The sequence below is a fragment of the Chrysoperla carnea genome, chromosome 1, assembly GCF_905475395.1.
Source record: "Chrysoperla carnea chromosome 1, inChrCarn1.1, whole genome shotgun sequence".
In the NCBI taxonomy this organism is placed as follows: Eukaryota; Metazoa; Arthropoda; class Insecta; order Neuroptera; family Chrysopidae; genus Chrysoperla; species Chrysoperla carnea.
The window spans coordinates 100,110,579-100,136,619 of NC_058337.1; the positions used below are offsets into that span (position 1 = coordinate 100,110,579).

The 26,041-nt window shown below is 28.9% G+C and overlaps 1 protein-coding gene across 1 annotated transcript in view; it reads left to right on the forward strand.

Annotated features, from left to right (window-relative positions):
- Positions 1-26,041, forward strand: part of LOC123290763 (2-iminobutanoate/2-iminopropanoate deaminase-like) — a 121,719-nt gene that overhangs the window by 76,255 nt on the left and 19,423 nt on the right. The window contains exon 2 of the mRNA XM_044871063.1: positions 2,224-2,290. The gene's annotated coding sequence lies outside the window, so the exon portion shown is untranslated. The remainder of the gene's footprint in view (positions 1-2,223; positions 2,291-26,041) is intronic.

Consider the following 26,041-nt stretch of genomic DNA (forward strand, 5'->3'; position numbering starts at 1 on the left):
CGATGATTTTATTTTCGCAAAATATGAAAAGACCGTAAGAAAGATGGCAAAAAGTGAAATTAAAATTGAAATCGGACTAGAAATAGGGATGACATAAGCATTTTAAAATAATATTAGACAAAGAGATCAGGCATAGTATTTGACGTCATATAGTACGTTTACCATGAAAATTCCATACTAAATTCTGTTTTGCTAGAAAAAGATAGAAACAAATCTTTGAAGGCTTTTATCTACGTTGTTTTTATAGTTATTCGAAAAATAATTTTTATTTGCTGTTTGTTACATGAAACTTTTATTGAAGCAAACAAACAACTATCGGTATGCCCTATTAAACCGTAAAATGATGGCAATTCAAGGTGCTATTTCTTACCCATCTGTATCGAAGGGGGCAGAAAGGTATATCAGTTTTCAGCAGTTTGAGGATCCATGAATTCTGTGTTAAAACCTAGCATTGGAAAACAATGGACATAAAGGTTAAGAATGGTAAAAGTATTGAAATAATAACCTAATTATAGAAAGGAAACGCGATAAAAATTTACGTTTCAGGGTGAAATATTCTGTGAAACGATAATATGAAATGGCCACGTAAATTTAAAGAAAAAGATCAAGTTCACATCATGGCCTGCAAAATTTGTATTTGAGAACTTTTTATAATAAAAAACGAGCTCATAATAACAAATTTTAATTTGATTAATATTCATCAAGAAACTTTAAATTTACAAATCATAATAAACGATGCTGTATCCGTTATATTGAATTCAAAAGCAGCAAAAGAATATTTTGGCGGAAATTTGACGTTGAAATAGTGGTAACCTTCTGGCTGGACTTATTTGGGACATCCTGTAAAATAAAAATTAATATCATTACTAGAACTGAAAACAATATGCTCATGAATGAAAGAGCTGCGCTAAAATAATGGCATGATCACTCAATAATTCTGTATAATCTGTTTCAATTTTTTCTTGGAATAAGACATAATATTACAGTTGTTTAAGTGTGCCGAGATTCATGAATTGTGAACTATTGAAACTATACCTATACCAACTTGTACTTGTGATAAGTGCTTGCCTCCACTATACGTCTGTATATAGAGGTAAAATTAAATTTTTATATTAGTAAAGCAAACCTGACTGATAAATTATTTGATGTGTGAAAATATACAATATGTTATTTTTTGTGGGTTCATAAATTGAATCATATGTAGGGTTAAAATGTTACAAATTATGTATGTTATGTGTTGTTGGTACGTTTATTACAGAATGTTATTCGATTTTGATAATAATAATTATTTATTATGGTTGCCATAAACAATTAATTTTACCAATGTTCAATAAATGTCTATTTTCTTTATATCCATTCGGGATAAATAAGAATACTTTGGGATTTGAAGTACTAAGACATACAAAATTGAAAAAAATTTAAATAAAAGCAAGCTCTTATTGTACTAAAAAGTAAACATTTTTTATTACTATCAAAACTTGTCCTATAAAAAGTATTTTTTATGAAAATTTTTAATTTAAAACTCATAAAGGTATATATCAAAAATTATGGAAACGATGAAAAAATCGGGTCATGCTTACCATAGAAATGCATTGTGATCCATTTTCCATAGGTTATTCGTAGCTTTCCTATAAGAACGCAAATTGGGGAAAAATATAATTTTCCATTTCTCTAATATTAGTTTCCATAACTCCTAAACTATACAAGATAAGCGGTTGTAAATTTGTAGGTAGCTTAAAATAGTCTATTAATTCTAATTTCATAACAAACGCTTCAGATAATATTTAGGGGCCTAAAAGAGTCCAATTTTCGGGAAAAACTTTTTTGTTTATAAATTCGTTTCAAAGCATGAAGATTACAAAAAACGAACCGAAATTTTTTATTGAACTTATGAAATTTATAAAAAATAGTGCAAGTACTGATATTCAACACTGTCTATAGAGGATATTTCAATAACTAACTCAGTCAATTGTTTATTATCATTTGTTATTTGGGCAATGTTTTTCTAAATACTAACTACAATGAATCGACTAAAACACTACATTTTTGATGATTATTTGTAGTCTCACTCTTCGAATCATAAAAAAGTCAAGCATGTTAAAAACGTATTACCTTTAGAATGTGATTTTGTTTTGACCATTACCGGCACTGATATTTAAAGAAACTAGTCTTATAAAATGCTTCAGTATACGTATTTAGCAAATCATTTTCTTTTATTTGCAGAGAGTGGAAAAAAGGTCTTGCAGGCTACGAGAATGTTGTCAAAAGAGTTGAGTATTTCATTAAAAACGTAAGTAAACTTTTCGATTAAAATCGTAAGTAAACTTTTTATTTATTAATACCTGAGCCAAATAATGGAACGAACGATTCTTGAAACTGTCTAAAAAAATTACATTTTATTATCTGATCATTTTTTTAATCAGTCGTATCCTAAAAGAAGAAACTGTTTTATTTTTAACAATACTCTAAGAATGAATTCGCTTAGTTTACGCAGCCTTTTTTTTAAAATTTTTGTTTAGTTTTTTATTTTAAGCTCGCTAAACTTTAAATGTTGTTAAAAGATTTATTTAGGTTAATCAAGAATTAGATAACTAAATATTAAATTTTTTAAGTGATTATTTTTATTGGTACAGACAGATTTTATATTTTATGTTACAAATATAAAGTTGTCGTTTTTGAGATAAAACTTCAATATTTAACCTAAATGATGTAATTAACTTTATACCTCAGTAATAATCCTACTAAAGGTAAGGCAGGCTTACTACCTATGACACCAAGATACCGCATAAATATCATACAGAGATACTTAAGCCGTTATTAATATGCTTTTAATTGCAAAGGCCAATTTTCATAAAAGTGAAATTTTTTACAATTTGTACCTATGTTAAATATGGGCAATATTTATACCCGTATATGCAATAAATCACATAGTATTAAAGTTTATTACCGAATATATTTTTAATTACTTAAATAATAAGGCGTAAACAATTTCTATTCTAAAAATGTTGACTTTTTAATCTGGAGGTAGAACCTAATTTCTGCTAATAAATACAGTTAGCCTAATAAACATGTAAATATATAAAAAATTTTACAACTGAATTGACTTTATTACTACCAAAGTATAAAGGCACATATACACCATACGTGTGACGAAAAAAATTGAGAACATTTTTGCATTATCTTTTAGATTTGTAAATGATCATAAATGGAAACACCATTTCTTGTTAGTTAAAATTTTTTATTTTCACATATCTGAAATTTCAATTTTTTGTGGCTATAATTTATTAAGAGTTAAATTATACAGAATAATTCTAGTTAAGGATGCAATTACGATACTTATATTGGCATTATATATTTCATTTTTGAGCTTTTTTTTAAATTTCATTTCTATTAAAATAATGATTATATACTTTTTAGTATTCCCTGGACGGCGTTATTGATGATACTAGCGAAAAAAGGAAATTTTTTTAAAGGCATTACCAGCATTAAAACCCCAAAGTTTCAGAAATTTTGACCGTTTAAAAGGCAAGATAATCATGCCTAAGTTCCAAATTTTGACGCAATTTAGTCTCGAAAACAAAACGATCTGGTGCTTTTTTTTAAATCCTACTTTTTAAAAATTTTGTCGAGATAATTTTTTAATATCATAAAAAATAGTTAAAGTGAATTTTGACATGCTTTGACCCTCGGAATCGCGAACTTTGCAGTTGATTATCTCACGATCGTAACGATCAAAAATTGATTTAAAAAAATAGACCAAATCTGTCGACAAGTGATTTCATGGTGGTAATACCTTAAGTCAGTTTATGATATAGAGGACATAAGTACAAAATTAATCACCCAGAAAAAATTTGCATATTCTTAATCTTCGAGGATAGCCAAAAAAAAAGTATCTGCATAATTTTGGATTCATTTTTCTTTTATGTTTTCTTCTCAGAGTCTTGAGAGAATATTAAGACCGTTTCCTGAATGCTCCACAAATCGAAGGTCACAATGGGAAGAAAGAGCAACAGCTTTTTCCATGAGGGGAAGGCCAGTCCTTCTTTGACAACCTCTCCGACCTGAAGTTCAATGACGACAACCATTCTGTTATTATTAAATGGCTTGGTCGGGGATGGGCCAACCCTTAGATCATATGGTCTAAGTGTGTCCCACCCCGCTCAAACCTAGATGAGCAGTCACTCTTACCTAAGCTAGATATAAATCTCATTTTATTACTGATCTAAAAACTTCCTCACACAAGTTCAAGAAATTCTGCTTCTTTGAAATATTTCCTGCATGTATATAGTTGCCTTTATATTATTTATTTTTCTAACTAAACTGTACTCTTCTGTTATTTTTGGAACCACAGAAAAAAAAAGTTGTATATAATCTACCAAAAATTTATATATTAATTTTTATGATAGGGCAGTTTAAAGTCAGGGTCACAAAATATATATAATTTCTTCACCTCCTATAATATATTATATATATATATGTTTGACTTTTTCAGTTACATATACAGATTCACGGCAGGACATTTATGAGATAATTTTTTTATCCTTGCAAGAAGGTTCATGTTTATGCCCATATAGTATTAAACGAAAGACTTGTAGACTACTACTAGTAAGCCATACTTTTCTAGTTAAATTTTTATCATTATTTATGATAGACTTTAAAAATATTTTTTAGTATATTTTTTTTTAACTTTAAGATATTTATTATAACTTTTACTAAATGGCCACTTGTAAAATTTAATTTGCCTACTAAAAACAGTCCAATTGGCTGTTTATGATTTAAGTAGAACAGCTAATCACATCTATACTACTAGCCACGTCTATTCACTAAAAAAAATTAAGCAAGTAATAATTATTTTTATTTTAAGTAATTCCTACAACAAAAATTAATTTAATTAATGGTTGTAAAATGGGCTGGTATGGTATATGCATGAGGCCAACGAGGTGGCTTCAGCATCTGAAAATAATTGAGGAGCTGATAAATGAAATTATCAGCGGAAAAGGTGGTAAAACACATATATGGTGTCAGAATGGGCTCTATAGATTAAGTGTGTCCTTCGTGGACACACTTTTAAACCTAACCTAATTCCTACAAGTTTTTTCTAACTCACCTGTATATGGCTGCATATAAAAGTTTTGGAGCCTCATTTTTAAAATGTTTGAGATCAAAAATTTCTTTTTATTATATTTTTATCCCGTCATTATAGTCAAACACAGGAGATTCGGGGGAAAAATCTATATTATACTTTTTACTGGAACTATAGCTTTTAATCAATTTAATCGTACATCGCTTACATCATGCTTGTATTTTTTTCTGTCAGAACCGGAAACAACGATAAAATTCCCGATCAAATCGAATAAAAAGTCGTTAATTCGAATTTATAAATGTTTTAAACAAACTAAATATAATCTTGATTGACCAACAGATAACATACAGAAAAAAGACTTTTTGGAGTAGAAAATTTGTGGAAGCTTACCAATCGATTGTAGTTTTTTGAAATCTAGTAATTTAAAAATTTTTCGAAAATGGACAATTTTTCGTTTTAAAATTCTTTTCGAAGCATATAAATTCCAACAAATGAACCATTTTTTAAAACTTAGAGTATTTCAACAATTAACTGAGTCAATTGTTTTTTCTTTCACTAATATTTTATTGGATTGAAATTTTAAAAACGATTCTTTAAACATATTAATGGCACACGCCTTATTTATTTGTTTAAATGATCCCTTAATAGATTGGGTAGTCTCTAAATACACACACATCTTTGTTCATAAAATAAATAACTAATTAGAAATGTTTTATATATAACTTTGTAAAATAGTTTATTTGTTATTAAATGTTTAAACAAAAAATAAATAAACAAATATTTGAAATATATAGGTTTTAAGGTAGATTACGTTTTAGGCTTTGATGCTTCTTTATAGGTAGAAGCTAATGTATACGTTTATGTGTATACTTAAAATAAATAATATATGCATCAAGTGTCAGTTTCAAATTTCAAAGTACCAAAAGCCGGTTTTTTTGTACCTCATATTAACTACTATGTATCATTTTGATAATTTATTTTTATAAATTTTTTCATGTAATAGGTTGTCAAATTGAATATATGTTGTTTTTTTTTTATTTTTGGGACTGTATAATATAGTAAAGGAGCTGTTCGCAGTAAATCCTTCTTGAACACACTAAATGTAAATATTTGAATTTAAACTTCATTCTCAACTTGCAAGTAAAATTATGAAAAAAATATTCCAGTAGTGATGGTCAAAACTAGCCAGGGTCTTGCAGAGTCTTGGGTCTTTTGTGAGATTATTGCGACTGTCCTCCTACGTTAATTTTTGTGAAACTGATCAGAATGCTGATTTTTACTATTTTAACTAATATTTTAAAATTTAAAAACTGCCAAACTTCTAAAAAATCATTAAAAAATTTTGTACACCAAGATGAGATTAGAGTCAAAATTAATGATGATAGATAACTATATTTTGTTTAGTCTAATAAACGCGGCATTATCAATCTTATTTATGACAAAGTTCGATATAAACCTTATATGCTGTCATCATATAAGACAGTATAAAGTAGGACTTTCGGCCTCTCTCAGAATTTTATCCCACTTTGAGTTATTATTAAATCTATATCGATCTTCATGGCGATAAGAGGATAAGAGCTATGAATTAAAAGAAGAAGATAGTCAGTCATGGGGATGGTCGATGGAAGTGAAAACTTAAAACTTTGGAATAACTTGCCTTACCCCTCGGCATGGCTAGAGTCTTTGACTTATTCACAATACGTGAACAATAAAAAATAACACCTCAATACTATTCAAATAGTGGTTCACAATGCTACACAAATATGGCGGAAGCGCAAATAAATACATTTGAATAGTAAGATTTAATGTTAAATATTATTTATATGCGTCTCCACCATTTATTTCATGGGCTTTAATTTTTAGGCGCGGAGCCCTCAAATACATTTTGTAGTGGACCAAATAGTGAATCTAAACCAACCTCGCATCCACTTGAACACACACACACACACACAATTTCATCAAAATCAGTCCATCCGTTTAGGAGGAGTTGAATTACAGATATGCGCTGACGCGAGTTTCATGATTTTTGTTCACCGAAAAAGTGCTCTACGTTCCAAAAGATGTTTTCATTTCAAAAACTTTAAAGTGCAAGTGTTATGAAAGATAGTTTAGTATATTTGGCGCATGGACTAGAAAAATAATTTAACCAACTTGAATTACCTTCTCTATTTTTAATTCCCATCCGTTTATTGTTTTTATGAAATTCCAGTAGTTTGATAAATTTTGTTGTATCTGTTTACTTTAGTTTAATATTATGTGATGTATTTCATAATAAAACACTTTGAGTCAAAAAGATAATCACATCATTAAATCATATTTAAATTAATTGAGAATCCTAAGCATTTCGGTAGGTATTTAACTATGATTAAATGACAGAGACCACCCATGTAATTTTTTTAATTTTTTTTACTATAATTTGTATATTTGAAATGTTAGATTAATAAAACTATGAGAGTAATATCTAAAATAGCTTGTAACTGCAGAAAATCTATGCTAAATCAACGTCCATACTAGATAATAGATACATTGAAAGTCAAATCACCGCGTAAGAAGGTTGTAAATATTTTTTTTAAATCGAGCTTACCATATAGATAATTTTATATGCTCTATCGATTACGCATAACGCCCTGCTCTTATCGAAAGGTTTGATTTCAACGTTTTACTCAATTTTTTTTTAAAATGAATTGTGATTTTTCTCTAAGGAACATTTTTTACATTTAAACTTTTGTTCTATCTCTAACGCTTTATAAGGTAAGGTAAGGTATCACTTTTTACGTCCTAAGCACACTATAAACATTTCAGCTTGATAATTCTTTTCTCGTATGTGTTAACGTGATCACGGACGGACAAAAGGACGGACCAACGGAAATGTGCTAATTAGGTGATTTTATGAACACCTATACTAAAATTCTTTTCGTATTATCAATATTTCTAACCGTTTGAAACTTGGGATTCAAATAAGTATATATTGATATATATTTCACATAAAAATGTTTAAGGTATAAAAAGCAAGTCGGGCACCAAGACTCCTCAATGTGCAAAGGACTGTTTATTAAGGCAATTAATTGAGCAACCCTAGACCTCATATACACTGCACAAATTATTCTAATAATTATTGATAATATTTATAAACCCTAATATATAATATGCGTGACAGATTTTTATCGATAGATACAATAATTGTTACATTTAAGGTTTTATTAAAATCGTGTCTTTCCTTTTGCATGTACAGGTAATAAATATATAGGGTGTCCATATTCTGTAGTAAAAAATTTTTTCTACCGTCACAGATTTAAAAATTTAACCCTAACTGCGCACCGTGACAACCGCGAGTCAAATATAGCAGAAACAATTTTCATTATTCGAACCGTGCATGAATTTTTATTTCATGATTTACTTTGAGGAGTTAATTACTATTTCCAAGTTTTAAATAAGTTATTATGTTAATTTTCATTTAATGATAATGTAATTTGTCTTTTATTTACACAATTTCTAATACAACAGTATATTTGTTATTAATCAATAATTTTTATTTGACATTTACTGCACCAATTACATGTTAAAAATTGAAAAATAGCCATATTTTAAATACATCTTGTTGGAAAATTTTTTTTTGTAAAAGCAAATTCCATGAAATGGGAATGTAAAAATCTCTATACATTCGATTTTGCTTTTTTTCCCTACGCAATCTAGGTTTCTTTCGACAAAATACTTTGCGTAAAAGTTTTTTGTTATTTAAATGATACCTAACTTTCTACTTTAAACCTTTCCTATATATAACTCATATTTTTTACCATCATGAGTTGAATTTTTGCATGATCTTGACAGGGTAAATCAAATATGAAGTGGGCCATTAACCTTCGGAAAATTGAAGTTGGCACCCTATATATATATAAAGTAACTTCATTAATAGATTTACTTTTATAATAATTTAAAATCGAAATAAAATAACTTTTATTGTATCTATAATAACCAATAATTGTTTTTAAACTTTATTACTATACCACAGATATTATAAAATATAAGAAATGTATTATAAATTATCTAATTTATGTATCAATAAAATGATTAATGACTAATTATTATTACCGACTGTCACAATAATAACATTTTATATAAACAGCGAAAAAAGTATTGAGGCATTATAAGAAATATAATCATTTGTAAAATTGACAACAAAATAGAATAAAAAAAAAACTTTCTCGCACAGCCTATTTTTTACCAATATTATAGTGGTGAAAGTTTGTTTATTTGTATATATGAGCCGCAGATTTAAATTAGAAAAAAAAGTTTGAAACAAAAGTTGTTGTTATTCTATGACGAAAATTATTTAAATTTAAAACTTTGCTCTACAATGTTTCTACAATATTCAAAAATGGAATTGATGGTGTTATTAATTGGAGGGATTACAGATTGGCTACTTATGTCTTCTAAGTTAGTGTATCTACCTTCAAATTTAAACCTGTTATCTCATTTTATTTTAGAAATATGTTTTAAATTGGTACAGAAATCTGACTTCATTGAATCATTTCGGACACATAACCTAAATCATAAAACTTTCAAACATAAGATAAACATAAGAAAAATTAAAAATTTGTGCTCAAATCTAACCAGCTTTTATACATACTGTTAAATTTTCCGATTTTTTGTTTCTACAAAATTTCTCGAAAACCTACAATCATTTTTAAAGCTTATTCGATTTTTTAAGACCACCTTTATTTAGAAATAAAGTCTGTATCATAATGATTCTCTACCAGTAATATTCTTTAGAAATAAAATCTGTATTTTAATTTCTTGGTACGTAGTGCCCAGGGTAAATGGTATCACTGTCGTGTCCTGGAGTTTTTAGGAAGTTCGTTATATAATCGGCCCAAACTAATTATTCAAGGATATTTTGGGTTGCCTGAACACGAACATCGCGACAGAATTGATTTCCGGGAACCTAGCCACCAGGTACCTGGTGCTCGATTCTGTCGCGATATTCGTCTTCAGCGACCTCAAAACCTCCAGGTAATGAGCTTGGACCGATTATATAACGAATTTCCCGAACATTGTGAGACGACGGAGATACCGTTCTCCCTGGTCACCCGGTATCTCGCAGAACCAATCTGACGTGCTCAAGGTAAACGGTATCCTAGTCGTCTCCTGGTGTTTTCGAGAAATTCGTTATATAATCGGTTCAAACTCGCTAATTAAGGATTTTTTAGGCCGCTGAGGACAAATATCGCAACATAATTGATTTGCGAGCCACTTGGTGCCCAATTTTTAGAATCTTCATGTCTCGATACTATTTCATATATACAGGATATAAAAAAATTTGCCCAAAAACAATGTCATGATGAAGTGATAGTTCACACTAATTAATTATAAATTTCGATACATGAATGTTTATGTAAATATTTTATATCTTTAAATCAACCAACTAGATTCCAGCAGTTAACAAGGGTTTAGCCCATGGAGGCATTTGCACCAAGTGTTTCAAAAATTGATTACCGTTTCATTAAAGAAAATACAACGCATGTAGGTAAATCACTCTGATCATGTTTACTTTTTTGATTATCGGATTCTTTCATAGAAAATCCGATACCGATATTTCGTGATTACAAATGATTTTCGGTAAGAAGCCAAAATAGCTAAAAGTTCAAAATCAATAGATTACCGGTACCTATATTGAATAATAGATTCCACTATGAAGAATATCGTTTTAGAAATTAAGTTTAATCTTTTTAGATACTCTGTTTAACAATATTGAAAATTTATACATCAGAGGGCAGTTGTCCACGTTACTCCTACCTTTTTCTAAAAAAATCATTCATCAAATAACAGTTTTGTTCAACAGTACCTACATTGTTTATAACATAACACAAATGTATTTATCATGAAATATAGACCGTAGGTAGGTAGGTAGGTAGAGTTCTATCAAAACTAAGTGGCACTGAACAAGAGAGAGTATAGATACGAGTGCACATACATATACATCATACACTCTCTCTTGCTCGGTGCCACTTCGTTTTGATTTAACTCTACCTATATGTTTGACGTCATATTAATTAAAATCACAAATTTCTGTTTGGCATATAATACATATGTCATTTATAATGAAACACCCTTTAATAATCAGTTATAAATATCTAAAAATTATTTATTTGTTACTTCGGATACTATTAGTAATTGATATGTTATTGACCGGATATTGATAAATTAGTGATTACTTTTTATACACTTATAAGAAAAATCGGGAAAATGCTACATAGTTTTGTATACTATTTTTAATATTAATAAGTTGAAAAATAATACTTTCGAATCCTTTTTAACCGACTTCAAACAAAAACGGAGGAGGTTATCAATTCGACTGTATTTTTTTTTTTTTTTTACATGTTTGTTACCGCAGAACTTTTGACTGGGTGAACCGATTTCGATGATTCTTTATCTGTTTGAAAGTTGGTGCTTCCCGTTTGGTCCCATTTCATTTTAGTCTAGTTCTGACAACGGCTTCCATGAGAAAATCATAAAAGTCTTAAATTTGCATTAAGTATGCACGACAAGAGGACGAATAACTCAATATCACTTCGATGATTCTTTTTTTAGTAAAAAATTAGTTAGTGTACTTCAGATTCACTAAAAATCACAAAATAAATAAAACTTTAACAAAAAGAAAACCGACTTCAAAAGAAAAATTTTTCCAAAACAAATTAAAATGCACTAAAAAGTAAACAAATAATGATAATATAATGGAGGTAAAATTATTGTTATTTTTGGAGTCGGTGGCAGCCAAGGAAACAACTCTGACAGAACAGTTTGCTACATTAGCTTGGCTGACACCGACTCCAAAAATAACAATAATTTTAACTCCATTATATTATCATTATTTGTTTACTTTTTAGTGCATTTTAATTTGTTTTGGAAAATTTTTCTTTTGAAGTCGGTTTTCTTTTTGTTAAAAGATTTTTTTTTTAATATATCTATGATAGTATTTTTAACATTTAATTATAAAAAAATTATTAGCACTTAATTGACTAATAAAAAAAAACAAGGATAGATGTTTGAGGTTTGACAACACTGCTTACTGCTAAAAGACATGTCATGTTTTAGTCATTTCTAAAAATTTTATTTGTTTAGAAACATGCACCAAATAAACCTCTGCGAATTAACTATGGTAAATTTAAAACACGAACTTATTAAAACAAGTTTAAACAAGTGAAAACAAACAATTGACTGAGTTAATTGTTGAAATACCATGCATAGTCAGTGTTGATTTCTTTATTACATTACACATACAAACATGTGACACATACATAACTGATAATCAAGTATAGTACATATTATAAAATTTCCTCCTAATTGGCGCCCTCACGGGTAAACAGTGATGTTTACGAAAATGTTTCAAACAAAACTTGTTTAATTTTTGATAAGGAACATTTTTTACATTTAAACTTTTGTTCTATCTCTAACGGTTTACAAGATGGGTCCTACGGACCCAAGACCCAATTGACCTATGATGCTCATTTACGAATTTGATCTCACTTTTTACGTCCTGAGGACGCTGTAAAAATTTCAGCTCGATATCTTTTTTCGTTTTTGAGTTATCGTGTCCACAGACGGACGGACGGACGGACAGCCGGAAATGGACTAATTAGGTGATTTTATGAACACCTATGACAAAATTTTTTTCCTAACATCATTATTTTTAAGCGTTGCAAACTTGGGACTAAACTTAATATACTATGTATATTTCATTTATACTTACATGGTATAAAAATGGATTCGACGCATTATTATAATAAATCTAATGATGAAAACATTATTGATGGCGGGCGGTGTTGCCAAGTGAATTATTATGTTTTACAAGTCGGAAGTATATGTTAAAAAAAAAAAAAAAGCAGGAAGTTCATTAAAAAAAAAGTCAAATATCTCCGCAATTCGTTCGGAAATCCACTTTCCAAATTCCAAATTCCAATTTTCAAAACTAATTATTTCATTAAAAGTCCTTAAAATTTACTTTTTTTTAAATTTTTGTTTTAACCATTAACTTACGTAGAATTAATTTACAAATTTTAAGTTTTAAATGAGTGCTTCTACCGCGTGGATCTCCTTAAGTAACTAATTTCTTACCACGAGATTAAGAATAAAGTTAGGGAACGATTTTTTTTATGACAATGAAAATTTACATTCTTTCTAAGTATGGAATGATCGCAATTATTTTTCTTCTGTTATATCCGTTTGAGTTTTAGTTAACCAGACAGTATAATAAGTTCCATCATAGAAATTTCACTTCACAGCAGCTATAATTGGTACGTTAAATCTAAAATTTGTTAATTTTCTCATAAAATATTTTGAAATAGTGTCATAATAATTATTAAAAACATATTTATACAGAAATAATTATGAATATATGTAGGTACACACATGGACATTTATTATAAATTATAACGGTTTTCAATCATTATACATTGAAATCAATAATCGATCAATGCCGTATCAAATACATTATATTTTATTTGTACAGTTTTGTTTAATAAAATTTGATTCGTATCGAATCAAAAATAGGAGCCAGGTTCTATAGTTCTATAGTAACTAAGGTCATGGTGCATATCGCAAAAGTTCAAAAGAAAGAATAGCTATTCCCTTTTTTATTTTTGAAACCATTAACTTTTATTTGACATCTCGCATATTTACATGAGGAAAAATAGGCATTTACATTGTATACCGTCTATTAGTCCGTTCAGCAGGCCGTGTGGAATGTCGATTATAATTAGTCTAAGGGGCCATTCATTGGGTCAGAAAAAAGCAGAAAAAAGCGCTAGGAAGCGCTTGTAAGCAAAATGGCGATTGTTAAGCGGTAAGCGCTGTTAAATAGTAAATAGCTAATAGCTATATTCCTCTAGGACGCTAAGTTAGCTTTAACCGGGGAACCTAACCTAATTTAAATATATGTTTGTAAATTATTCATATTAAAAAATTACCAATAATGAATAAAATAATTAATAATGTTGTGAATGATGAAGAAGTGTCAGCGCAACTGAAGTTAGCTAACATGTCCTGGCCGAAAACTGTACAGTTTGTTTTTCAGCGCTCTCAAGCGCTTTTTTCTGCCAAACGCACTTATTGATTACGTAAGCATAATTTTAAAGATTTTTACCCTCCCCCACCCCTCTAACGAAAGATTCAATCTTGTTTTGTCGAATAATAAACGGTTGTTAGTTATTTTCAACATTATAATGTTAAGTGTAATTTTTTGTAAAGTAAAAATAATCTCATAGTTGTTTGGAGGCGCAGCTACATTTTTTCGAGTTCGAGTGTACAGCATAGAGTTTGTGTAATTTACGTTTAGAGATATCTACCAAGTAAATAACCATATATAACATTATTAATAATAATAATGAAATTGATGTTGATTTCATGATCAACAGGCAAACGATGAGATTAAATCATTTCCTGTAATTCATTAACTAACTGTGGATTTATATTGTAAATAATATATGTATAGGTAGGTACACTATGGTTTATACAAATGATTTTAGATTCCTACTATACAGCAGTAATAGGGAAGACAGCTACAAACAAAAATTTTGTGTGAATTGAATCGCGTATGCCCTCAGTGTTGCCTGCTTTCAAATCTTAGGCCATTAAACAGACAATAAAAATCCACTAAAAACCACTGTATTTTGGTAACATTGAGAATATTTTTCGATTTCATCATACAACTAGCGTTAATAATAAAAAATAATATTAAAATATTAAATTATTTGCCCATTAAAAAAAGTTTTTTAAGAAGGTAGAGTAAAATCTTTAGTTTTTTGTTTAATAAAGGAAGAGTAAGATCATTAGTTTTAGTAAAATAATGAGTTGGCAAGATCGTTAAGGATTTTCGTCATTTGATAAATACTGATTAATGACAATTAAACTGTAACCTTGCAGAACGCTATTGCCGAAACGTAGTTTTATATTTTAACATTCAACGATTTACAAAACTCCTGCAATTATATTACGTATTATGGCAATGACTGTTGTTAAAGATATGCAACAGACAAAAAGAAATCATACAAATAATATGATCTTTCCTATATTTTGACTTGAATAACTTGTCAAAATATTAATTTATGATGTGCTCGTCTTTTTTTTAATTTCCTTAAGATTAGCTCAGAGTACAAGTTGAGTTAATAAGCATAATATGCATTCTTCATCTTTGCCTTACGGTTTTATTTTCGGCTACATATTTCGAATTGTTTCCAGAAGTGATAAATCTGAGATCTTTTTCACGAATAATGAGTTCGTCAATACCACAAATTAATCGACCAGACCCGATTTCATGACGGGGGTTTCTTTAAATTTATATTTCAATTTTTTATTGTTGAAATTCATTTTCTTTAAGTTGGCTTTAATTTTAATATTTTAAAACTGTCTTGACATACATTTCTCAAAATATTTTATAATTACATCAAGTATAAAAAAGTCACACTAAATATATGTTTAAAAAAATAAAACATTTGAAACAAAATAAATATTAGTAATCTCAAATCATGTCCGTTCTCATAAAATATCTCTCATAAATATGAATTCAACTATTAAGCATGCAATATTTCGCATTCTATGTTATATTTCTGTAACCACAAAACACATGTAAGGTGTGTCCAAATGTTTTTTATGTTCCGAATAAATCGGTGTTGTGTTGTTGTTATTGTCGAGGCCGCAAAGCGTGTTTTGGCCACGCGAATTAGTATCGCCAGGTCAATTTTAAACAACAAGTGTATATAATAATGTCAACCCGCTCTTATGTTTTTTTTCTGTTTTTTTTTATTTTTATTATGTTGGTAACTTATTATTCTTATTGTAACGAACGCTTTATTTTCTGATAAGTTTGTTCTTTTCCTAATATTGTTTACTGTTGATCATTGTTGAATATAAATTTTCTATCATTGTTGATATTGTTGAATTATGCTTTTTTTGCGAAAATCTGTTAAACAGCTTTTTCTCGGAAACTAATGAACCTTTAGTAACTATTCCAGTCTCATTTTGTAGTAAATTTAGTCTTCTTTAAGAATATTTTAATAGGTACTTCAAAAACTACCCCATTAGGGTTATAATCTCCAAAATCTGAAAAAAACTCCAAAATCTGAGATTTTCACGTTTTTGTTTTTATTTTTGAAAACGTTGCGTTCGTCGCTCGAGGTCACAAACTTGGATTATTCATTGAGACAACATCATAAACAAGTCCGCTAAAAATCAGAACTACCGGATTTGGCGTTCATTTTGATGTATAAAGTTGCGTCGATAAATTTTGAAAGGCTTTTTCTCGGATATTATTGAGTCTACAGAGTTCCTTCTCGTCGCACATTGTACTTTCTAAGGTTTTATCAAAAAACTAGTTCTTTAGACTACCCCATACTTTCAAACGACAAGGTTGCTGTATTATTAATGTAATATATGATTTATATGCGCTCCCACCATTTAAATTTTTTTGCTGCGGAACTCTCAAGAACAGTTTTAATGGATTGAATCTAAACCATCATCGGATCCACTTGAACAAACACTCCAAATTTCATCAAAATTGGTCCATCCATTTAGGGAGAGTTCTGTGACTAACAGCTACACACAAGAAATGTATATAAAAGATTAGAGCCTTGAACGAAAATATTTTCATACAGATTAAAATTGTAGAAAGTATGATAAACTGCAGTAAAATATATTTGCGACAACTTTGCTCATTATGAAAATTCCAGTTTTTACTTCTTTACTTCTCTCATGATTGCATTATTTGTGAATGTTTCTTTGCCAATATTTAACTAATTAAATAAGGATCAAATAAAATTTTATTAGTCTTTATTTTCACCAAAGGATTTCATTCCCAAAGATACGACGTGTATTGTGATACAACCTGTATTCTTAAAATAAAACACACACAAATATTTAATGAAAAACCTTTTCAACATATCTAACTGAACAAACTTAGAAATTTATTTAACGAATAAGAAGAAACATCCATATATATTCATTATTCACTTTATTTTCACGCGCGATACAAACTGCACAGAACGGAGCGTTGTTAGTATAAAACGCGGTTAGAATAAGAACATTGATCAATTCTTTGAAAATTCTAAGAAATTGTAATTTTATTTTTCCTTTTTATATATGTAATAATAATTGTATACAAGTACATGTAAGCGCATGTTTTTCATCTTAAAATATTCTGTAGTACAGTTACGTGTAATAATGTATACGTATATGTTATTTAGTAGTGTATGAATTATAATTTTATTTTTTTTTTAAATATATTGAAATAAAAAAGCAAAGTGTAAAAAAATAATATATGTACGAGAATTTGTCATCCATGTTATTTTAAATTATTATAAATGTCAAATTATTTCAGGTTAGGTAATTTATTTATATTATATGAGTAGAATATTTGTGTACGTTAATTGATTTTAAGGTTAAAATTTTGTTGTATAATATTTTATTTTATTTCTTTGATTCTCTTCTCATAATATTGTAACAAATTTTTATCGAATTTTTATTATTTTAATTATTGTAGTTAGTTGGTTTCTAGTAGAAGTGGGCAATGTTAATTTAAATTTTTTAATTTTACAATCGAAATTTAAAAATTCCACGATAACGATCGCACTGTACATTATTTAACTTTTTTTCTATTATTTAAATACTTAAATGTATTATGAATAAATAATTATGATGTAATTTTTAATTAATAATTAATTCATAGAAAATAGGACTAGGAGAATAAATAAACTAATAATTTAAATTAATTGAACGTTTCGTCATTTATCTATGACTTCCTCAGTAACCATAAATTAAAACGAATTGTAATTAAGGTATTTCCAGCATGGTATTTGCAGTTTCTATGTTAAAGCAATGGTACAATTTTTTTTTCGACAGAATTTAACGAAAAATTAAATTTAAGAATTTAATAATGCTTACTATTAATTCCCAAAGTTTCAGAAATTTTGACCGTTTAAAATGGGAAATAATTATGCCAACGTCCCAATTTCGATCACTTTACGTCAAAATTAATATCTCGAAAGTGAAAATTAATTTCTAAATTTTTTTTTTAGAATTTTATTGTATAAACATTTTTTTCTACTTTTTCTTCAATATATAATAATATCATAAAAAATAGTTGGAGAGACCGGACATTTTACATGCTTTAAATGGGACATGACCCTCAAAATCGCGAACTTTGTCTTTAAATATCTCGAGATCTAAACGGTCAAAAATTATGAAATTTTAGGAATTCATAAATAAAGCTATTATAAACCCGAGAAAAAAAATTCGGCCAAATCTGTCGAAAAGTGATTTCATGCTGGTACTACCTTAAGACATAAAATTAGGTAAGATTGCATTTCTTATTTTTAATAATTCATATGTCTAACACACCTTTAAATATAAAATGACAAAGGTACAATGAATGAAAATATTTTTTAGAATATTGAAACTTTTTTTTTTTGGAACTATATTTCTTATTGCGTTTTCATTCTGATTTGTTTACTGGTTGGGTGATAAAATAAAAAAAAAGTGCAACAAAAAAAAAAACGGCAACAAAAACCGACTATTCTCATCTAGGTTACCTAGGAAACTAAAACTTTTCAATCGATTCAACTTGCCATGAATTTTGAAAAAATGTAAAAGTATTATTATAATTGCCAGTTTGTATTTTTTTTCAAAATTTTATGAATTATCATTTTTAAAAAATGAGTTTTGAAAGTTATCAGAAGTTAAAGATAACAGAGATAATGTAAAGTAAGTGAAATGAATTTTTTATATAAATATCCTGAACCAAATGTAATGTACGAACATATTGGGTTGACTACTAAATCAGAAGTACGTGTTTTTTAAACTAATATTCATTTATTCATACAGTAAATACTAAAAGTAGCTGTAAAATTAAATTCTTTAAGGAATCAAACAAGTTTTTGATTTCTAAAATTGATTGACCTTAAATTTTCAGAAAAATATCTTGTAAAAAAAAAATAAGCGGTACATTTATGTACCAAGTATATTTATGTACCAAGGTATGAAAGGAATATAGTTCCTACCGGGTGTTCCACGACACCCTTCTTCCTTAATATTATTTTATTAATAGTAAAAATACAAACCTGCTACGTAGAAATATTCGTAAAGGTTAAAGTCAATGCAGAATTCAAATAGAGGCAGACCACATATACGTCAATTTTCCATTAATGAGCATGATCTACCATACATACTTACTTTGTCACAGCAAACAAATTCGGGATGAGACTTTTCGGCGGAACTATCTTTATACTAATTCAACTCGCACTTGAATAGTTTCATTTTTTGGGTTTGGCATATATCATATCTTTTAAATATCTTCAAAATAAATTTACTTGTGTATCCTCTACCTATTGTGGCTCGTTATTGTAACTATGTTGTCTCGTTGAAAATTATTTTGTATAATTCTAGTTTTTTTATTTCTAAAGTCGAAAAATTTTTATAAACTAGATCATCGATCATCATCTTGATATGCCAGTCAAGCATCTTAGTTTCTTGACAATAATAAAGTCATAAAGTACCTACTCCACCCAAATATTGTAAATAAAATTAGACATTTTCAACATATTTTGAATAAAATTAACTAGTACTTCATTACGAAATATAATTTCCGAATATATGATGGATAAAATACGCCTGCGACATTTATATTAATTATAATCAATCAATAATATTCAATACCTACATAGTTCCAAATTTAACCTACAAAATAGAGTTTTGCTGTATACTCAAATTCAACAATTATGGGATACTGTGGAACTCATTTTGCATACCTAGTCACAAAAACGAGGCCAAACTTTTTAAAATTTCATAGACACTCGTTGTAATAATTTTGATTACAAAATAGCAAATCTCCAAAAATACTCTCATGTTTACATAAAAAGATGTTTTTTTAGGATTTAGTTAATAATTTTTCGAAACAATTTCGGTTTTCAATCAAAAAAATCTTTGTTCAGATTCCACCATTTTCATGAAGGTATAATTGAATATATATGCAGGGAAATATCGAACTTATATAAGTATTTGACGTCATATAGGTACATACCTACTATGTTCGCCTTAAAAACTTCATACTAAATTCTGTTTTGCTAGAAAGAGATACAAATAAATCTTGATGAATTGATTTTGATTGTTTTTATAGTAATTCGAAAAAAAAATTATCATTTTTTTGGCTACATAAATGAGCTTTTATAAAAGCATCTTGGTGTGGTGGAAGGTGGCCTTCTACCACTCCTCCATCATTTAACATTAGGCTTTTGTCCACTAAGAATAAATCGTTTGAATAAAACTTGCTAATGATTAATCATAATATGTAGATAACAAAACACAAAATTAATTTTAATAAAATTTAAGGATCATTAATATTTTTAGATAATAATTTTCATAAACCTATGCATCCGGTCACGTGACAGCAAACACAGATCAGAGGTACTTTCATGGTACTACGCCACATCATATGAAAGACTATGCGAGCTTACAAATTCAAACACATGTAACATGTCAAAATATATAAGGTTTTTTTAAATAGTTTGTTTTTTTTAATAATACTTTCTTGGTGTAAAACAGATACTAATGTAACATATAAACGAATTTTTCAAATTTAGGACAAAGTCTTTTATCGTGTTTATTTTCGATGAAATTTGATTCTATTTTGTAGAATAAAACTGTACACAATTTAGTTTATAATTAAAGTTTTAAATAAAAGCTAAATAGATTGAAATGGACTGGTTTGGGTACACACACATACCCTTAGATAGGATAGCTAATTGTTAACTACTCTAAATACCTAACCTACAACAACTATTTAATATTGTTGATTTGGATTTTACGTTAGAGAAAATAGATGGAATATACGACCATCCAACCAACCAACTAACTAGCTAGACATTACCATAGATCTGAAACAGCTAGATCAGTGGTCATACAGGCTTCATATAACCGAACTGTAGAGGTAAGTTTGAGAATCTTCATCTCCTTACGTGGTAACGTCATGGCACCACTCCTGAAAAGTTATTTTATGATGTATGCTAATTGATTGTAAAATTGCCCTTCATCAAAATCTATATCCATGTGCCTTCTCACATGGATGGTACTTTTGATTGCAAACTAATTTGTAAGCAGCTTCAACTCAGTTTTTCACAACCGATTGATAAGAGATTTTGATTTGTTCCTAGCTATGTTTCAAGTGCGAGTATAGAGTTCTGTACCAGATCAAAATTAGAAAAGATGGTTATGTTGAAAATCTAACGAATGAGCAGACTTTCTTGAAACATAGCTAAGGACATTCCCGATCAAATTACTTTTCGAACAAAAATAAAATCAAAATCGTTTCATCCATTTAGAAGCTGCGATATCACTAATGAATCGATCAGACCAATTTTTGTTGCATCCTAGAGTTTAGGGTTCCGTACCCGAAATAAAAGGAAAAGAAGTGAGGATCTTCAAGCGGTTGAGTATATGTTTTTGAAATATAGCTAAGAGCACTCAAATCAACGCAGTATATGTTCACACTTTAGTATCTTGTATTTTTGAAACATCGATTTGGAAAAGGCCAGTATAATTAAAAAAATTTTAAGTTCCATTGTTTTCTCTACGACCAGATTTGTTTGCGCAATGCAAGTCTTTTACGGAGGTTGAAAGCCGCAAGTTCATTTAAATACTTCACTTCATTTATTCGTGAAATAGTATACTACACATCTAGGAAGCAAAAGCAAAGAATATTTGACAATGAACATGAGATCTGAGACCTTCTATACTTGCTCCCGTGATGTGTCTACTATTGTCCTGCTCGACGGAGGCTGAAAGCCTCAAGTTCATTTAACACAGCGGTATAAAAGTCGTTACTTTCCGCCCGGAGGGAGTATATTACAATGAAAAGGCAGAAGGTTTGAGATTCCTGCACTGCGCGATATGATACCCTCAGCTTCGTCTCGGGTATTATGGCGCACAGTTCAGGGTTCTCAAACTTTCTGCCCGTGTGATGTAAACTTTTTTTCTTTATTTTCATCCGAAAATACGTATTTGCTGCTTCTGTTGGGATGCCGAAAGCCCCACACCAAAGCATAAATAACGGACAATAACCTCCCAACAGAAACAGCAAGTACGTACCTACTTTCGGCCGTAGATAGAGAAAAATTAATTTTAGTCTTTGTGACTGCTGAATACGTGTCTGTCTTCAAAATGAATGTCCTTAAATAGGTTTTTGCTCGCTTAACTTTGGAATACACCAGTTTGAAGAGAAAATCAACCGTTTGAACCTTAAATTTGAAACTTGCAACACAATAATTGGTGCTTGCGAATTATATTGGAAATGGAATTTCTTCGTCTAGAAGTATAAATTCTATGAGTAGTAACTAATATAGATTCATTGATGATGACTATATATGATGATCAGTTATATCGGCATGGAGATAGAAATATCATTGCTATGTGGAGAATAATAATGAATACCAACCAACCAACCACCTACTCGTCATCATCAAATCAACATCATCTCCATGGCTGCTGCTACCTAAACTAACTACATACACCTAGATGTGTTGTATATATATATATAATAATGTTTCATATGTTTTATCCACAAACCGGATATTGTAGACTCTGTCATCCGGAAACAGTTGTTACATGTCTATTCGTGCATTCATCCTGTACCTACTATGCTGATTTCAATCAATAACATCATCATCATCATTACATCAATATTATCCATATACATATGTAGCATTCCAACCCATTTTTGGATTAGATTGTGAAGGTGGCAGTTTTAACGTTACTTTTGTCATTGTTTTAGCAAGGTGTATGTATTATTTTTTATTTCAAAATATTTGTTTAAAAATGCTGAATATTTAAAAAAAAAAAGTATCTTATAAAAATTTTAATTGGTTGAAAACCGTAGAATTTCATAAATTATTGAAGTTATTTTAAAGGATTGGGAAATCCAAATTTGAAAGGATACTTCAGAATTATAATGGAGATTAGTTTTCGTCTAAATTGAATGAAATTTTGTAGAAAGATAGCTCCTCTTAATATGTAGATTAAAAGTGTCAATGGATGCAAAGTTGTGAACAGTTTTTGAGATGTTTGGAGTTGAAAGTCAGTATTTCTATGGCCTGCTCTAAAACCTTCTTTTATGGCCTGCACGATATTCTGTCTTTAACGCGGCAAGATTTGAGTAGCAGGCTTGCAGAACTTTCTGTCTTTAACAATTCTTGACCATTGATTCCGAGCGTTAATTGTGAATTCGTCATTCATCTGTTTAGCTGTCATCCTTGACTCCTTTTTATGTATCCAGGGATTTAATATACAATATTTTGCAACCAGCAATAGTCCGGTGTACGCAAGTGCCATCCATGCTTATTTTAATTATTCTGCCATAAAAACTGTATCATGAATTTCGGTTTTTGAACCTTCCTTTAATTTTAATATCATAAGAATTCACCATTCCCAATATCATAAGAATTCACCATTTAGTTTTAGGGCTTCAACATACACACGGGACCACCTACATTTGCCACTGGATTAATTAACCCTAGGATTCTTCTAATAAAGTGATAAATCATAATAGAACAGAAACAATTTTTCTAATTATGTGAACAAAACAATAGTCCTAATTAATAACTTAATGATCTGGAAAATGTTTAATATAATTTTATCGAAGTTAGTTCACGATTTCCCATAGTTGAATTTTGAGTGTTATCTTCTATAAATTTTCTAACAATAAATAATTTTATTACAAAAATATATTGAAAACTACATAAAAAAATATTTTATTAAATTTCATAAAGTATATTTTATTATATATATTACAACATAAAAATGTATTTAAAAACTTATTAAATGAAGACTAGAGCTATCGAGTGTCAACATATTTCACTGCAATCGAGTGTCAAAATATACGATGATCTGGCATTGCGCAATTGTTAACTTATTATAATAAGTTTTGGGCTAATAATTTAGTTTTCTCTACTATAGCTAATGAGTATTTTATTTTAAAGGAGTCTGTAACTCATTATCCAAAACTTACAAAAACTTAACGTTAATAACTAGAAAAGAGGATCCGAAATATTATAGTTAGTTTGTACTCCCTTCAATAGCCTTGCACAGTACTCAGATCCAAGTAATGTCATGGACTTCAAATATCGTCCAGCTTTGAAAACCTTTCTCTCATTTTTCGGAGATGTATGCCCAATGTTAAAAGCCACCCTCATAGTTTTCCCTTAAATTTTTTTGGGTAACTTAATAAATTGTTAAGTGCTTCAGTTACCGTGAATGAAGGTGCAGACTTGTTAAGTTACATCGAAAACCTTGGATTTTCGTGGAAATTGGATTTTTACTGGATTAAAAGTAATTTTGAAAGCAATATTAAAAACAATTACCAATTATTTACAATTGTTTTGTGGATGATTTATTTTACGCCTTTCTTATACATGATCATAAAATCACCTGTTCTCGAATGAAAATATTCACAGCAGAAACTGCAATATACTTATCCGTATATTTAACTTCTAAAAATAGCTTATTTTTAAATAATTTGTAAATTATAAAATCAATGTCACCTTTACTTATAACCACAAATAAAACACGAAACAAAATGGCATTATAGTATTCCTTACTTCTATATAGATACTATGAGGTAAGCAGATCTTATTTTATACAGTTTTGTTTAAAATCTTTGCAAAAGATCCTATTGGATGTTGAAGTTCGAGGTTTCACAACGTAGAAATAACTTTTCAACAATATTTTTGTTGGTTGTCCCAAGTTTTCTACATTACTAACTTTTCCATTGGTAATTAGTTCAATATTATATCTACGTGTTTGGAGGTAATCAGGAATAAAATCTCTTAAGAAAATGGTGGAAGCGATGAAAAGTCATGCAAGTTTATAAGATGTTTACTTATTAAAATAATTCATCCATAAAAAAATGATTTACGTTTGAATTAAAAAACACAGGGAATGTGTAATTATAAGAAGAAAACGAAGATTACATGTGAGAAACATTTGCAATATTTATAAATATGTAACGCCAGTATAATATAAAAACGCTTATATTTGATCTTATTAAGACAAGAGTGTTCTTGTCATGTAGACAGCGTTGTTTTAAAAGCTTGTCTTAAACCTACTTACAGCATCGTCCATTTTAGTAGGAGTGAAATTTTTAAGATGCTTCAAGAACAAGTAAGGAATATGCTGGTACATGGACGTCATATGAGTGTTTCTTACCCAATTTTTTGTGATTTAAAACCAAGAAAAAAATTGAGTGTTTTAAACAGTATGATACAAATCGATTTTAAGCTAATTGTAGTTATAAAATCCCGATAGATTATCTACAAGATATATAATGGATATGATGCGATATGTATGTATACTTAAAGCCCCCTAAGGTACGGTTCCTCGAAGTCTGTCGTAAATCCACTCAGCTGGTGGTCATTTTTGATATTCATATATACATATATATATACTTAAAACACATATCAATATGCCACTTATTTTTTAAACCCAATAGATTGATTTTTTTCTCTAGAGGATTTCAAAATATATTAATGATTTTTTATTTCTTTCAGGTGTTTCTCAATAAACTCTTCAGAAAGAAACAAAGTGTCATTAATTTTACTCAAAAAAAAAAGTGAAGTAAACATCTTCTAGCTGTTAAAGTATAATTAACGAAATTTCGGACTCAAGATTTTATTAATATAACGATTTATTTATTCCCGCAAATAAACAGGTTTAAGATTTTTTAATTTATATTTGCGAGAACAGATTTCTTAAACAGGATTTCTCTGTTTTATTATGGTTAGTATTTATATAAAAGTAGTAGGTTAATTCAAATTCAGAGTGACTAACAAAACCATTTAGTACTTTTGAACTGCGAAAATAGCATCACTTTACCTACTTTATAGTACATAAAGTTAAAATATGAGAATTTCTTTTTTCGAAAGCGAA